At 37.7% G+C, this 14,821-nt stretch overlaps 1 protein-coding gene across 1 annotated transcript in view; it reads left to right on the top strand.

Annotated features, from left to right (window-relative positions):
• The window catches only part of PHF14 (PHD finger protein 14), a 289,953-nt gene that overhangs the window by 130,408 nt on the left and 144,724 nt on the right, over window positions 1-14,821 (top strand). The window lies entirely within an intron of this gene.

Below are 14,821 nucleotides of genomic sequence, written 5' to 3'. Positions count from 1 at the left end.
ATTTAGATGTAAAATAAGCAAGATAATCTGTTTTTCTAACACAAGAGAATTAATTTTCTCTTTTCAGGGAGAATTGTCAATGCTTTATAACAACAGGTCAGAAAGATAAACAAACCAACAATTTGATAAGAGTATTTAAATACTAAAGTTACAGTACTCCCCCATATAAAATCTGTTAAATTAGTTAGCTATGTTAAAATTATTTTGAAATGAAGTGCATGTTATCTAGAAAAAAATACGTATTAAAAGTGTCAATAATACTTTTATCAGTGCACATATAATAATGGTTCTAATATGAAACAAAGGTTAAAAATGCTGCCCTTTGCATGTGATTTGGCAGGCACAGTATTATAATCAGGAGTCTAGACAACGTGGGAAATGATCTAACATTACAAGAGCCATTACTGACTGTCCACAAGGATGTGTTGACTTCGATTTTATATCTGGCATTTTGCCTTCATTGCCAAGCTGTGAAGACTGTATAGCGCTATTGTCCTGGGACAGAAATAATGGAGCTCAACTTTAGCTTAACTTTTATTTTAGTTAAATCAAGGGAAAACTCATTAAAATATCTCTTGGTAAACATAAATAAAAATAAGATGAACTTGTTTCAGTCTTACAACCTTAAATTGGGTCTTGTAACATAACCCTTTCATCAGCTTAGGCACAATTGGTGAAATTTTATGGGAATAAGAAAATAGAAGACTCACTGGTTTTGTAAGGAAATAGTTTAACTAGTCTGGGAATAAACACTATGTTTAGTCTAAACTTTCTGCATTGTTTTGGAATCGAATTTTAGTCTAAATATAGTTTTTACCTGACTAATATTTGTTTATTGCTCATTTAATTTGAATTTTGATACCTGAACTAGAGCATATTGTTTACATCATTATATATAAAGTTTATAATGTTGAGGTGATATTGTGGCCATGATGGTCCAGAAAATAGGCAAGAAACAAGAATTCTTGTGGGTGATCTTTTATTGGATCAACTGCATGGTTTGGATAGACATAGGCAAGCTTCCACGTGTCACAGTACCCTTTCTCAGGTCCGTCTCGTATATTTAGGCTTCAGTAAATTTGTGATTCCATATTTCATCACATTCAAGATGCACTTGGTAGAAATCCAGTACAAAAACCAGTGATGGGGATAGCAATGATCAAAAATCAGCCAGCTAGAAGACTAACTAGATTTAGGAAGGTTATTTATTGCGGAAGGAATCCTGGGGACCAGGGTTGTGCTTTACAGGCAAAAAGACAACAGATTTGCTTTGTATCTTCCAGATTCTGCATAAAGGTATGGAACTGATATATAACCAGTCTTCATTAAAGTTTTAAACCCTAGGTTTTGAGGGAACAAGATAAAAAAAAAAAATTATATAAAAGAGACTTTTGGTCAAACAGTTATAAATATAGTAGAGAACATATGGCATGCTTTATAAAGGGCATGAGAGAATCTGAAACCATACTTGTATAAACCCCAATACAAACAGTTCTCTGAAAACTGAATACTTTGATTCAACAATTGACTAGCAACATTGATGGTAGACAGTGAGAGAGACCTCAAACTTCTTGTCAATCTTTAGTTTTATTATTCCATTAAATCTTCACTAATAAACTTATGTTGTATTTCTGGGATCAGTTTTTACAAAAGATGCAAGTAATATATCTTGTTCAGATTATAGGGGTAGGCTGAAATATGGAAGATGCTACACCTGAAGTCTGGAAGTAGTATGCTTGAATTTTGAGAGAGACCTCATTTGTTGCTGACTGATGTATCTGGCTAGGAGAGTGAAAGCAAATGAATTTTTGAAAATATAACTAAAACTAGTTGCTCCTATCCTTTCTCAGCCCCAGTCACCAATAAAAGATTTCACATATTTGGGAGCTTTACTTCAGATATTTTTCTAAATGTACAAACCAAATATTCAAGTGAAAGGGAAAACCTATTAAGTTAAACAGAAACAGGCCTGTGCAAAGCAGCTAGTATTCACTTTGGATTTGGATTCGGCCGATTCGGGGAACAGTGATTCGATTAGGTGATTTGAATCACTGTCCCAAATCAATTCAACCAAATCTGATTTGGATACTTGGCTGCTGCTGAATCAACTGACTCTCCCAATCTAACAGGGCCCATCCCCCACCCAGCCCCAGCATCCTGGCACTTTAAAAAAATAAAATAAAAAGCCCTGCACTCACTGGCTCCTGCCAGGTGAGAGAGCGATACCTGCTGCTAACCACTGCCCTGCACTGTGTGGGGGCGGTCTGCCATGAGTCCTCAGAAGCCCTGATGGCTGCTGCAGCAGCCAGCGAGTGTGGGGCTTTTTTTTTTTTTTTTTACATGCCATGATGCTCAGGCCAGGCAGGGCAGCTATTGACGAGCTGACCAGCAGAGGGAGCAGGCAGGGGGTGGGGCCTAGCAGGGGTCCCCACATGGTCCCTTCCTCCCTCCTACAGCCACTCCCCCCACCCCCTACTTACCGGCATAGAGCCTGGGTCCAGCTCCCTGTGGCAGTGAGTGGGGACTGCCCAAATATCCAAAGCTTCTTGGAATCTTCTCCAAATTGATTCAGAGGCTTCAAATCGCTTCAGACCTTTTTATTGGTCTCCTAATTTGATTCAGATTCGGAGATTCAGCTGCTGAATCGGGCCAAATCTCCTCTGAATCATATCGTCAACCAAAGCTTAGCACAGCTGTAGAAACAAATGACCACTGAAACTGCAGAATTCAGTGGTGGAAATTCTTGAGGCTTTTGTTAGGTTTCTTAGTCTGACATTTGTCTCGCATGGAGCAGTTTCTAGTTCTTTACAGAAGTTTGTCTTTTGCTTTTTGTGGCTCTCCCACTTTGACTCATAAAAGACAGCCAACTAGAGGAGAAATACAGAAAAACACACAGACGCATTTCTCAAGGTTAGGCAGTGCAGCAGTGTCTAGTCTGAGGGTTTGTGGTTCATATCAGACATCTAGGTTGTCACGTATGGAGAGGTTTGAACCTCCATCCACTCTGTAGCATTCAATTTAGTGTCAAGCATCAGCTTTTCATTAGTAGCAGGTTTCAGAAGATCTTTACTGGTTGCAGTGATACAAATAAGTGGGTTAACTGTGGAAACTTGATGTTTTTCTTTCTCTTTTGTTCCTTTAGTTTTTTAAGGTGCCACCCTGCCTTTTGTCCTAGATCAGCAGTTCTCAACTTTTTAGACTCAGGGCACTCATAGTTAAATCCAAGACACCATTCCTTAACTTTTGTGAATTGAACAGCACCCCATTTTAAAAAATGGACTTGTTTATTAAAGTAGTTGCCAGCTTGCTGAGGAGCCAGACAGTGGGGTGGAAGGGCAGTCAGATAGGGAGCCTCTCCTTATTGGCACGCTTCACACTTTATTTATCTCCTCACATTTCCTGTGACATACTTCATATGATCTTCTGGCACCCCAAGGCTGCCTGTCACCCTGTTTGAGAATCACTACCCTAGACTTACCTTCCCTACAAGTCACTTTACATGTACTGCCATTAAGACTCTTGAGTTCTCTAAATTATGCAAAGGTACAGGCTCAACTTATGGTCTAGCATTTTAATTTGTTCCATTTGGTAACATAAGATCATAGTATAATAGAGCTGGAAGGGACCTCTTCAGGTCATCCAGTCCAACCTTCTGCTCAAGGCAGCTTCACTACAGGCAAGTGTCTATCTAACTTCCTCTTGAAACTGTTCAGGGGCAGAGATTCCACAGCCTCTCTGGGAAATCTGTTTAAAAGCTTAACTATACCTTCATAATAACAAAGTACTTATTCTCCAACCTAAATTTTCTCTGCTGCAGTTTGAAGACATAGTTCCTAGTCCTATCCCGTGTAGCCATAGAACAGTCAATCTCCACCTTGTTTTATAATCACCCTTCAGGTATCTGAAACCTGTTATCAAAGCCCCTCTCAGTCTTGTCTTCTGAATACTAAATAATCATAGTTTTTTTTCAATCTTTCCTCACAAGTCATGCTTTTGAGACCCCCCTCTCAGCTGAACTCTTTCCAGTCTGTCCCCATCCTTCTTGAAGTCTATGGTCCAAAACTGGACACAGTATTCCAAGCAAGGCCTTATCAGTGTTGAATACAGCAAAAGAAGCACTTCCCTTGATTTCCTACTGTTAATACAACCCAGTATACTCCTGCTTTTTGAGGGGGAATAGGGGAACAGGGAGGGGAGGAGTTTGTTTTGTTGTGTTTTTTGCAGCAAGACCTGTGGTCTAATAAGCTCATATAATGAGCTTATGGTTCTAGTAAACCACAGGTTGTTCTCCGAAGTACTACAGCCTAGTCAGTTGACTGTTTGGCTGTATTTGTGAAAGCATTTATTCTGTCTTTAGTTTATGACTTGTCCTAACTGATTTCATTTGGTTGATTTCAGACCATTTCTCGGGTTTATCCAGGTCATTCTGAATCCTCTGCTCTCCAGAATGTCTGCAGTTCCACTCAACTTGTCATCCAGAAATTTAAGTGTATACTTAGTCCATTCTCCAAATCATTAATAAAGTTGTTAAACAATCATGGACCCATGAAAGACCTGTGGGGAACCCCCTTTTATATCTTCTCTTAATTAGATATCAAGTCATGGATGATTACTCTTTGCGCATGATGATCCAGCACATTATGTTATTTACCTTACAGTACTTCATCTAGTCTGTATTCCTTTAGCTTATTTATGAGAATGTTGTAGCAGACAATGTTAAAAGTTTTGCTAAAGTTTAGTGCATCCACTGTCCTATACCCACTCCCACTGAGCCTGTCACCTTGTCACAGAAGAAAATCAGGTTGGCTTGGCATGACTCTTGGTTAATCCATGTTGGTTGTTGCTAATCACCTCATTCTCTTCCAGGCACTCCCGTATAGATCCCTTAATGACCTTTTCCAATGATCTTTCCAGGTACCAAGGTCAGACAGACATATCTGTACTTCCCCAGATCCCTCTTCCTCCCTTTCTTAAAGGTAAGTATTATATTTGCCCTTTTCCAGTCATCTGGGACGTCACCTGACCTCCATGAGTTCTCAAAGCCAGTTCTTTCAGTACTCCAGGATTTACTTCTCTGGCCCTGCCTACATGGAAGCATGTGGCTTCTCCAAGTAATCCATAACTTGTTTTTTCACTACCCTAGAGTTGTATGACTCCTTCTCTACCTGTCTTGCCAGCTGTACTCATCATCTTGAGAGGGAAAAGTGCCCCATAAGAACTATGTATTATTATTTTGTAGCTTCTGTTAATTGTTTAAACAGGGGCTTATCCATTTCTTCCTCCAGGTTCAGTGACCCATAACAGATGACCAGTGTGCCATCATCCCTACTACTCTTTTCCCTGACATCTACCCAGAGACTTTCAGCAGGCCTACCTCCTGCTTTATATTGTATGTTAGAATGCATGCACAGCATCTTTATACAAGGCAACACCTTCTCCTTTCTTCCCCTACCTGTCCTTCCTAAACAAAGTATGCCCATCCGTTATCCCAATTACAACACAAGTCTGTGATTGAACTAGGACCTCTAGTTTTTATTCCCTCTGCTTCTTGCATCAGTATATAAATATTTATGAAGTAATGACTTGGTTGTAATTTCTTCCTGAGAACATTCCAACATTACCTCTACTTTACATCTGCTCACTAGGTTCTTATCCAGGTCCTCTGGTTCACAGAATCATAGAAGATTAGACTTGGAAGGGACCTCAGGAGATCATATAGTCCAACCCCCAGTTCAAAGCATGATCATCCCCAACTATATCTTCCCAGTCAAGGCTTTGTCTAGTTGGGTCTTCAAAACCTCCAAGGATGGAGATTCCACAGCCTTTATAAGTAACCTGTTCCAGTGCTTTACTACCCTCCTAGTGAGAGAATTTTTGATCTCTAACCCACACTTCCTTTGCTGCAACTTGAGACCATTGCTCCTTGTTTTGTTATCTGCCATCAACGACAGCAGTTTAGCTCCATCCTCTTTGGAACCAACTTTCATATAGTTAAACCTGCTATTAACTTCCCATCCCTCCCCAGTCTTCACTTCTCCAAACTAAAGCTCAGTTCCTTCAGCCTTTTCTCATAAGTCATGTGCCCCATCCTTTAGCCATTTTTGTTGCCCTCTGCTGGACTCTCTAATTTGTCCACAATGTTTGTTGGGGGGGGACAAAAACTGGATACAGTACTCCAGATGTTGCCTCACTAGTGTCGAATAGAGGGGAATAATCACTTCCCTTGATCTGCTGGTAATGCTTTTGCTAATGCAGCTCAGTATGCTGTTAGCCTTCTTGGCAACAAGGGCACACCGTTGATTCATATTGAGCTTATTGTCCACTGTAACCCCAGGACCTTTTCGGCAGAGCTGCAGCTTAGCCAGTTGGTCCCCAGCCTGTAGTGGTGCATGGGATTGTTCTGTCCTGAGTGCAGGACTTTGCACTTGTCCATATTAAACCACCTGAGATTTCTTTTGGTCCAATCCTCCAGTTTGTTGAGGTCTCTTTGAATCCTAGCTCTACCCTCTAACGTATCTACTGCTCCCTCCCGCTTGGTGTAATCTGTAAACTTGCAGTGGGTACACTCCATCCAATCTTCCAGGTCGCTGATGAAGATATTGAATAAAACTGACCCTAGAACACCTCCTGGGACACTCCACTTTATACCAGCTGCTGACTAGACATCGAGGCATTCTAATCATTTGGGACCTCTCCTGTTCTCTGCAGGTTTTCAAAGCTAATGACCAGTTGCAATGCTATCACATCAGCCAACATACTCAGCAATCTTGGGTGCATCATGTCCAGCCCCATGGACTTGTACACATCCAGCTTTTCTAAATAGTTCCTAATCTTTTCTTTTGCCACTCTCAGTTGCTTGCCCCTTCCCCAGACTGTGCTTCCAGGTGCAGTAGTCTGGGTGTGAACCTTGCCTGTGAAGACTGAGGTAAAAAGACATTCAGTACTTCATCTTTTCCTAATTATATCTCACTAGGTTGCCCCTCCCATTCATTAAGGGACACTCACCTTCCCTGATCTTCTCACTGTTATCCTTCATGTCCTATGCTGGCTGCAGTTTCAGTCGTGCTTTGGTCTTCCTGATTTCATCCCTAGTTGTTTTCCCACATTTCCACTTCTGGTAAGCTTCTTTTTCGTGTTAGCTCATTGAAGAGTTTCCTGCTAAGTAGGGGTGCACTGATAAAGACTTTTTGAGCTGATACCAATGGCCAATTATTGACCAGCCATATCAGCTGATAATGATACAATTGCCAATATGCAGCCTGGCAGCTTGGAGAGCAGCATCTGGCTGGTAAGCTGGGGGGCCAGTGGTGGGCAGGGGGAACCAGGGAAGAAGGGTGGTTGGGGCCCCTTTTATCAGTGCTGATATGATATGGACAGCTCTATCAGTGAACTTCTACTGCTAAGCCAAGCTGATCTTTGCCATATTTTTTAGTCTTCCTGTGCATTGGGATGGTTCATTTCTGCATTCTGAGTAAGGTTTCTTTAAAGTAAAGCCAGCTCTCCTGGAGTCATCTTTCCCCTCAGACTGGCCTCCCTTGGGATCCTGCCCATCAGTTCCCTGAATGAGCCAAATTCTGCTTTTCCGAAGTCCAGGGCCCTTACTTATTCTTTACTTACCTTTCCTATATGTTTTTTTTTCTGCTGGAAGCATTTGTCCTTTCTAGAAAATGAATCCTTTAAAGACATGCAAATGAAACTTTTTAAGATAAATAGAATGAGTAAGAGTGATGACTTTCCTGTCCTAGTTAGTATTCCCTTTTGCAAACTAACAAGGCAGGTATGTGAGTTATTACTGAACTTGTTGTTTGCTAGCAGTCTTCTAGGCACTAATAATGAATGCGTCGTTTTATAAATTACAAAACAGATACTGTCCTATACAGAAATAGAGCGAAGCAATCAATATGCAGTTACAAAAAAACAATGTGAAGAAAAATAAACGGCAATTACTATATGTAGTAGGAATTGCTTTCTTGGCTTCTATCCAGCCTGTATGTAAGCTTGGACAAGTTTCCTAAATGCTTCATCTCAGCTTACTCATCTGTATAAAGGGTATTCTGCTTAATTTTTATGGATTTTAAGCTTTGAAAATTAGGTTGTGAAATGTAGTGCTTTGAAATACTTTATACTAATATACTAAAATGAAATGTTATGATAGTTGCATCTCTAAAATGTATCTTAATTGTTGTTTTGTCTGAAAAAATGTAATAAAATAGCAGAAAACTTGTAATTAATAGCTTTGTTTAAGGTAACATTTTGATGAAGCAACACTCTCTTTAATAGGTATGCTAGTATTGTCTGTACATACTGGTTATATGCATGTGATACGACTTTGTTTGACTTCATTTATTACTGTTGTCAGATTGTATAGATAGATAGCTTTATTGTTGTATGTTCCATTATCACTGAGAGGTTTCAGTGTTAGTCTAGTATTTCTAGTCATGTTTAGTATCTCTGTGTTTAGTCCTTTCATGTTTCTGGACTTAAGTGGTTTAAGAAGAATAGGAAGAGATTTCATAAATATGTTGATAGATAAAAATGCTTAATTGAATAAGTAAAAGACTGCCTATACCATTATAATATTTTTAAATTAACAAAATATGTCCTTTGGTTAAATTGAAGTAATGCTTTATAATAGCAATTCATTTTGGCAATGAGTGGTTCTAAGAAAAATAACATTTTAAGTATAGACTTATTTTATTGGTCACTTGAACTATTTAATTTTCTTGGGAATTAGCATTTTTTGGAACAAGTAGTTTTAGCACAGATAACTGGGATACTCTCAGCTTTCCAAAGAGTTAATTGCTTTGCTAAAAGTTATGAAGATGTCATTCTAATTTGCAATTATAATATTGAATGCAGAGGCTCTGTACTAGACAGCTCAGTCAGTTCAAAAGTAAGTAAGCATTAAAGTAAAGCAATAGCTATTTTGAGCTATTTAAAATAATAAAAAATTAAGAGGATTTTTAAAGTTCATAAGTCTTGACACAAAGACACAAGTTGTTCTTAAACTCCAAAAGAATGTTAACACGAGTAAAAGGGAGATTTGAGTGAGATGGGATGATTTTTACTTATTTATTTATTTATTATGAAATCATTGGTGAGTTTTGTAAAAGTAACAAATTCTAAAAGACAAAATACATTATACTGAATGATATTCTTTAAGGGTATAAGTAGTGTTCTTATATTTGTGTCCTATTTATAAAAGTTAAAGTGCATCTTAAGAAACTTGCTACAGTCTAGTAATACTTCATCATGAACTTATATGAATGGCTAAGTCGTGGATCCTGCCAAGGAATTGCGTGATTCGTAACTGTGTCCTTACCTTTTTATGAGGTCATAACTCACTAATGCACGTATTTAAAAAGTTCATTTCACCACAGTGTATAATAGCTATCTTGGGAATTTAACCATATCTTGTTGAAATGTGAGTCTAGATAAATTGAAATATCCTTAAGTGGCTTGATAAGCAATAAAAAAGTGCCTTCAGTTTAGCATAGTAGTCCAGAACCAATTACTACCAGGTTGTTAAGAGTATTCAATGCAATACATATAAGTGCTTTGATCCAACACAATATTGCTATCTCTTCTGATTAAAACCAAAAATCTCAGTGAACTATATGTTTCATTTGAATACATGTAACTAAGACTTTTTAAGAAAATTATCCGTGATACTCAAACATTAAACAATTAAAGCTAGGTTTCTAAATGACCAGTAAAATAAATGGCCTGATTTTGAGAATTACTGACCATCCAGCTGTTCCTGTGGTATTATTTAACATTAGTGTGGAGTATATTGGCTAACAAGATTGAAAGAAATAATACATTGGATAAAATATAGTGAGGAGGAAGATACCAACAGAGTGTTGTGGTAGGAAAATAGGGCATTTATACACATAAGTGTTTTAGTCCAAAAGCACACTGCTGCCATTTTCTCGGCACTGACGTGTATTTTGCCATTTATACAAATGTATGTGCAAGCATGTATACAAATGCCCATAATTATTTAGTACAAGAAAGCAATATGTCACTGGTTATATCATGTCAGTAAATAATTCTAGGTCTTCATAATCATTACCTGGTTTCTTTAAAGCACACATTTCAGAGCTAATCAATTATATAAAATTTAGCACAGTTGCATTTGTTTTATGGTTTATTTTATCTTACCTAATGTTTATCAGTTACCAAGATATATTAAGTGGTGCAAAACAACAGTGGAAACATCAGAATTAAAGATGAATTGACAAATTGTAAACTTCTGTTTATAAATACAAAATGCAAAGGAATCTAGAATATATATTTTTCAGCAGCATAGAATGTCAGTTTTAAAAGCAAATTACATATCACTAGGTTTTGGAACAAGTTATTTATATTGTATATAGTATTTGTTTCTAACAGTAGTGCCTGGCTCTTACGGTTACCAAGAGAGCAGATCTGAAAATAGTTGTTGAACCCGAACCAAATAAGACAAGTCTCAAACCAGTGTCACTTTCAGTTCATGAACCAAGCAGCCATGTGGGATGGAAAACAAGAAGAAAAGATGTTTTGGTAGGCATATTTTCATGGTTATTAATGGGAAAAAAATGTTGGAATATAGTTGTTGTTTCAATCATAGGCCAGATAGGCTGCTATGATGCATCTTTCATTTTGTGACCATTGTTTACTCCATTTTTTTCCTTATTTCCTTTCTTAGATTAATTTTACATTGGTTTTCCTTGCATCTGCTGTAGGAGGTGAGACTGTCTTCTCATTGAGGATTTGGATTCCATCTGTTTTCTATTGGCTGGGAATGAGCAATCCCACTGTTGTACTTTAGTTCAAATCTCTTCAAAAAACTAAAAGCAATCAAATTAGACTCTTTGATATGCATCTCAGCAAAATTAACTGTCCAGCATGGTGTACAAAATCCAGTTATTCTTAATAGATTTTGAAATTGCATCTAGGAGGTGCTAACAGAATAAGCATTAATTATAGTGTTACAAGAAAAAATTTTACATTTCAGCCAATATTTTCATGAAACTAATGTGTTATAGAGGATTACAATAACAATATTTTAATGGCCTTAAGTATGTAAGGGAGGTTTAATGCTCAATAATGTAATTAATTTTCAGTATATAATTTTCTAGGACTCATACTGTATCTTTTGATAGGTTCTCTACTGACAGTTTACCTGTTATAGCTGTAATTTTATCTCATTTAACTGGGTGTAAAACATGCATCTAGTTTTCATGTACAGTAAATATAGAATTAGAGTATTTTCTTCAAATTTGAAGAGCTTTTTCTTCATAGCTATTGAGTAACTGAAAGACATTGTGGCTTTTCAGATAAATTAGCACTGATGATCATGTACTAAATTATAGTACAAAATACTTTGCTTTGGAAAATTTTGCTTTGCAACAGGTCCTTTGATTTTATTTTTTTAAATTAACTGTCATGCTTGGTTCTAAATGGTTTGGTAGAGCTATATCATAACTGAGCCCGAGACAAACTCAATATGTGGATATTAAGCTATAGCATGAAAAGGAGAGCTTTTAGAATCCATTTGTCAGGATTGGAAGAACTATGTAGGGAGTTTTTTTTAAAGGGTATTTCTAGCTGAAGACAGTGTTTATTAATCCTTCTTTTTGGGAAGTAAAGTAAGTGACACTTTCATGGTGGCTTTCTTCAGTACATTTTATGATCCATTCCAAGTATAACTAAGGAAAGATCTGTTTTGGTTTTCTGGGGTAAGGCAGTATACTTCCCAACCAGAAGACTTTAATGTGGACTTTGGATATTTGCATTTATTAAAAACAAATGTGTACTCAGCAAGTTTTTGCTAAAAATGTGTATTGTTGTTGCACATTTGCCTTAGACATAAGATTCATTCTTGAATAACTCTTCACACTGACTTTTCACCAACTGCAAGCTGTCATCAGGCTTAAAGCTTAAAAGATGCTTCAGGTTGTAATGTATCAAAAACATGCCATTGGTCAATTTAAGTTCATTTCATTTGTCCTCTTTTTCCTTCTACTTTGCTGCAGTTTTTACTTCTACTGTTTGGCTCTTTCTTGATTTCCTCCCCCCCCCCCTTCCAATTCAGTGTGGAATTTGCATAAAGATTATCAGAAATCCTGAAATCTTCAGTAAAGCAGAGCACATTGGTTCTGTCTAAATATTTGGCCCAGTCTATAGGAGTTTTTCAGCTCTTTTTTAAACTTTTTCATACAGATTGAAACATTTGAAGTTGTTTGCTACAAAATATTTCCTGAGAATTCTAGGATAAAACTGGGGTTAAAATAATAACAAAATAGTCTATTAACCTTTTTGAATCACTTGTTGAACTAAATCGCTTCAGAATGGCATTTAAATGCATTATTAAAACCAGTGGGGGTCAGCCTTTTTGACAGGTATGCCACAGATTAAGACCTTGGCTCTTTCTGAGTACCATTCTGATCTGCTTCCTCTAGCTGATCTGATTTGCTTTGTGCTATGCCCTCCCCAATCTGTTGTGTATGTGCTAAACACAAAGACTGCCCATGCCACTTGTGGCAAGTGTGTTGCAGTTTGGCCATCACTGATTTAAACAAAGATTCAGTCGTTTTGCAAGACCTGAAGGGGAGATGATACATCCTGCCAGGAGCACATGGTGTTTATAAATGTGAACTTCATTGAAGGAATCACATGTTTGGTAATATTCCCTGATCATTTGTCTGTATAATATGCATTTTTCTGGTTGTCACATGATTTCACTCTTGACATTGCAACCTATAGGTGGCCCTCTCCAAACACAGGCTGTAGTAGGTAAACACTTACTCTGACAAGTGTTTGACCTTGACTGTTATTTTGATCATTATTGCAAAAGTTACTTTGATAGGAAATTGCCTCTTGCATATCTTAAAAGGTAGAGCTATATTTCATGGACCTAATGTGACTCTTGGCAGAAGAACATATTTTCCAGTACCTTTCCTGTTATCATTTCTAAGTCTATAATGTTCTCTTAAAATCTTTTTACAATACGTCTTGTGCCATTGATTAAGCCAATTTTCAGATTTGTATTTTGCAACAGAATCACAGTCATTCTCACCTTCAGCATGAGCCTGTGGGGAGGTAAACCACTTACTAACAAACTGAGGAAGTCAGTCAGTTATTGGTTATTCTCATTATTGTTTGTTGTGTATACCAATGAGGCCATGATAGCATACCAGAAATTAGCCCTAAACCCTCCCCAAGGGCCACTCCAATCTCTTTCCTTTACCTGATGTGCTGCTCGGCTTCTGCTCCCTATCCTATCTGCCACTGTGCTGATGGAACTGCAGTTCTGCTTTCTGTTTCTGCCCTATCTGCCCTGTGCTGCTTGTCCTCTTGCCAGTCTGCCTCATGCCAAAACATGAAGGCCACTTATGCCACTTTAAGCACCTAGGGAGGTTGGTCAACCATGATCTAAACTATCAGTGCTTAAGTATACTCTTTCTTCTCCAGTACTTTTGGCAATTAAATCCTCATTTATAGCATCACAGTGTTGATTTTTAGAGCACAGAATTTGAATTGCAGTGAATGACATCCTCTGAAAACTCACTACCATGGACCAACTTCAGTTGCTTTCTTTTCAAATGCAGGTTTCTGGTACTCTGATAATATCAGAGAAATCTTCATGTGTAATTTTAGCCCCTCTCTGATACTTTTGAAATAAGAAGCAAATTCCTTTGCTCCAGTCATTGGTCTAATGTTACAGTTAAGTTTCAATATTTTAAAATACTTCCACGTTGGTTGGCTCTTAAGATAGTTCTCAAATTATAGATGTGGGTAAGCTGCAAGGAACAACAGCCAAATCCCCTTCTAAAGCTCTGAATTTCCCTCCAAATGGCATTTTAATGTTTGTTATGTTGTGCAAAAATTGGTCAGTACATTGTGATATCAAAGCAGGAGCCACTGGAACCTTGTGCCAGAGGATGAGTTTACATTGACAGATAATGTTCACCTTTATGCTTTGGACTTCAATACTTGAAGTGGAAATTTCAATTAAATTCAACGGAATTGAAGCCCATCACTGCCTGCTAGGTTGCTTAAGAGTTTATTGGTGATGTGTGTGCATTCACTGTATTGTGTAATGCGTTTTCTATGGCTGCTTTTTTTTATTACTTTCTTGCATTTTTAAAATATTTTTTCACAATTGTTGAATTTTGTATAAATCTGTACCCCCTAAGGTTTAAAATGATAAATAATGTGTGGGTATACAATAACAACAGATACCTTTAAAGGTAGACTGTCTGCTCCTTAGTATATTAGATAATTGGTGAGATGTAGTTTTCCACATAGCTAGAAACAGAATGTGTCTGTCTGTCTGCCCTAAGGCAAATGCTCAGACAAACCTGTCTTCCACAATCTTAATATATGATCCTGGTAACTGATGACATTTCCCTTCTCAAGTGCTTTGTTGTTTTGTCACGAAATGGGCAGGTTAAAACTCCACAAAGGTTTTTTTTTCATCCACTTTGCCAAGCCTTTTGTGATGTACTGACTAGAAAAGAACTAATGCTGAGAAGGTGGGAACTTCATGAAAGCCTTCTCCATGATCAATAGTGTTCAAATCTAAGGTTTTATGTTGCATCTGTTTTCATTTACAGACTTTCTAGCAAGATATATTTCATAGCTTTGACATTTAGAAAGTTATTTATAAATATAAAAGCCAGTTTTTGGCAACATTACATTCATAGATTCATTAATGTTTGGGCTGCAAGGAACCTCAGCAGATCATCGAGTCCAGCCCCCTGCCCTGGGCAGGAAAGAGCTCTGGAGTCAAACGACCCCAGCCAGGTGCATATCTAGCCTCCTCTTAAAGACC

The sequence above is a fragment of the Crocodylus siamensis genome, chromosome 5 (genome assembly GCF_052110815.1).
Source record: "Crocodylus siamensis isolate JL-2025a chromosome 5, ASM5211081v1, whole genome shotgun sequence".
NCBI classification, from domain to species: Eukaryota; Metazoa; Chordata; order Crocodylia; family Crocodylidae; genus Crocodylus; species Crocodylus siamensis.
This window is presented reverse-complemented; position numbering and strand designations above follow the sequence as displayed.